Genomic DNA, 2,500 nt, shown 5'->3' on the forward strand with positions numbered 1-2,500 from the left:
GTTCCGGGATGGCGCGCGGGGCGGGCGCCGGGCCCCCGAGCGGGGGGCGTCGCGTTGAGGCCAAGCGAGGTGACGGTTCGTGCCCGAGTGGGCGGCCCGAGCCACGGCTCTCCTCCCGGGTGCAGCTGCCACCCGGCGCCGGGTTACTGAGGGAAACCCCGGGCCCTGGGAGGAGGACGAGGTCGTGGCGGCGGGTGTCGGGCGCACCCCGCGGGCGGACGCTCCGCCGAGGGGCGCGGGGGCCGGCTGGCGGGTGCCGGGTTCCCCCTCCGCGTCCCGTCTCGTCGCCGCTGCCGAGGCTGCCGCCGTCGCCGCGAGGCGGCGGCGGCCCGGTGGCGGGCGGCGGCGGGGGAGGCACCCCCGCGGGGATTTCAGGTCGTTTCCCTCACCCCAGGGCCAGGTACCTAGCGCCCGCGCTTCTCCTGCCCCCCCCTCGGTGACCCACCCGTGTGGTCCCGTGTGCCAGCGTGCTCCTCCCGGGTGCCGCACCGTGCGCGCCGCACCGGCCGTGCCTTCCCCCCCCCCGCCTCGGCTTCCCCCCACCCCGGTCCTTCCTCCCCCGCGGTGGGGGTGGGGGGGGCGGGGAGGGAGGGAGCGAGCGAGAGAGGGGAGAGGGCCTCCGGCCACCGCGGCCGCCGGCAGCCGCCCCGGGCAGGGATGGCCATGGGCCCCGGGCTCCGGGCCCGAGGGTTCTCGGTTGGAGAGCCGGGCGGAGGTTTAAAGACTCGGGCGGCCCGATGCGACTCGCGGAGGCGGCCGGGCGTGCTGCCGGAGGGCCGGGGGGTCGGCGCGCGCGGGCGCCGCGCCCCCCCATGCCAGCCGGCGCGCCCCGCGCTCGCCCCGCGGGCAGCCGGGACGGAGAGGGGTTACCCTGCCCCCTCTCTCCGCGGTCTGGTCTCGGCGGAGAGACGCCGCGCGGTCGGCCTAGTTGCCGGCCTGCCTCGAGCGTTGCGAGCCGGGCGCGAGCGCGTGCTCGCCGCCGGGAGGGCGAGCCCCCACCGCGGGTGGTGCGGGCGCCGAGCCTCCGCGCGTCTCCTCCTTCTCCCTGGCCGGTGCTTCTGGGTCTTCCGCCGTGGCCGCCGTCGGCGGCGCCCTACCCTACGCGCCCGCCCCGGCACTCTGCCGTCCGGGGCGCCCGCCTCGCTCTGCCCCGCCCGGCTCCGCCAGGCAGCGGGGGGGCGGTGGTGGGGCGGCGGCGGGGGCGGCCCGCCCCGCTCTCCGCGTGGAGACGGGGAGAGCGGGCGCCGTCCCCGTCCGTGCCGCCTTGCCCGCCTGCCCGCCGCCGGGCGTCTGTCCGCGGAGGGGACGGGCGAGCGCGTGGCGTCACCCGCGAGGCGGTGTGTGCGGGCGCGCGGGGGTGTGGGCGCCGCGGCGGCGGCGGCGGCGGCGGTCGAGCCGGAGGGCCGGCGAGGCGAGCGAGGAGCTGGGAAGCGCGGGGCCGGCGGGCCGCAGGCGCGCGGGCGGCGGGGCGACGCCGCTCCCGGTGGCGGCCGGGCTCTGACGCCTGGGGCGGGGGGGGGGTGGTCTGCGGGGACGGACCCCCCCCAACATCCCGAGGCAGGCGGTGTGGCCGGCCCGCCGCTCCCTGCCGGGCCAGACCGAGCCGGGCGCCTGGGCCGGACTCGAAGCGAGACAGGGTTTGTCCCCAGGTCGGGAGCGAGGGCTCCCCGCCCTTCTCGTTCGGGTTTGCCCTTCGTTTCCCCCCCCCCCCCTTTCTCTGTGCTTGTACGGTCAGTGAGGCAAGCCCCTCTCTTTCTCTCGCTCTCTCTCTCCTTCCGTCTCTGCCGTCCCTTGCTCAGCAGCCGGCGTCGGCGTGAGGAAGGGCGGTGGGGCGGAGGAGGAGGGGGCGGAGGAGGGGGGGCCCCCCAGGGGCTGCGAAAGCTGCCCGGTCCCCCCGCGCGCGCGGCGGGGACCGAAACCGAGACAACTCTTAGCGGTGGATCACTCGGCTCGTGCGTCGATGAAGAACGCAGCTAGCTGCGAGAATTAATGTGAATTGCAGGACACATTGATCATCGACACTTCGAACGCACTTGCGGCCCCGGGTTCCTCCCGGGGCTACGCCTGTCTGAGCGTCGCTTGACGGTCAATCGTCACCCGCGCCGTGGCGTGGGCGCAGCGGCGTGCCGCCCCTCGGTGGGTGTGGGGGGGGGCGCGGTTCGGGTGCGCCCGGCCGTGCCCGCCCTCCCCTCCGAGCCCGGCGGCTGCCGCCGCGCCGCGTGGCGCGCGCGGTGTGGCGCGGCTGGGGCGCCTCGCAGGCCCGTTGCCCCGGGGAGAGGGGGGGTGCTCTCCTTCCCCTCCCCGCGCGGCCGGGCCTTCGTCCCCCTAAGTGCAGACTCGGGAAACCCCCGCTCCCGGAGCGCCCGCGTCGCGGACTTCGTCCCGCCGGGCCCCCAGATCGGGTCGGTCGCGGTGGCCCGGCGCCCGGCGCCGCCCGCCCGCCACCACCGCCAGTGCTGCCGCACGGGCCTCTCCTCCACCACTCTCCCGGTGGTGCGCC

At 78.4% G+C, this 2,500-nt stretch overlaps 1 non-coding gene across 1 annotated transcript; it reads left to right on the forward strand.

Annotated features, from left to right (window-relative positions):
* The first annotated feature begins 1,925 nt into the window (after positions 1–1,925).
* Positions 1,926–2,078, forward strand: LOC135326127 (5.8S ribosomal RNA). Its single transcript, XR_010386765.1, has one exon. It is a non-coding gene; the product is annotated as a 5.8S ribosomal RNA (ribosomal RNA).
* Positions 2,079–2,500: the final 422 nt, after the last annotated feature.

The sequence above is a fragment of the Dromaius novaehollandiae genome, unplaced genomic scaffold (genome assembly GCF_036370855.1).
Source record: "Dromaius novaehollandiae isolate bDroNov1 unplaced genomic scaffold, bDroNov1.hap1 HAP1_SCAFFOLD_146, whole genome shotgun sequence".
In the NCBI taxonomy this organism is placed as follows: Eukaryota; Metazoa; Chordata; class Aves; order Casuariiformes; family Dromaiidae; genus Dromaius; species Dromaius novaehollandiae.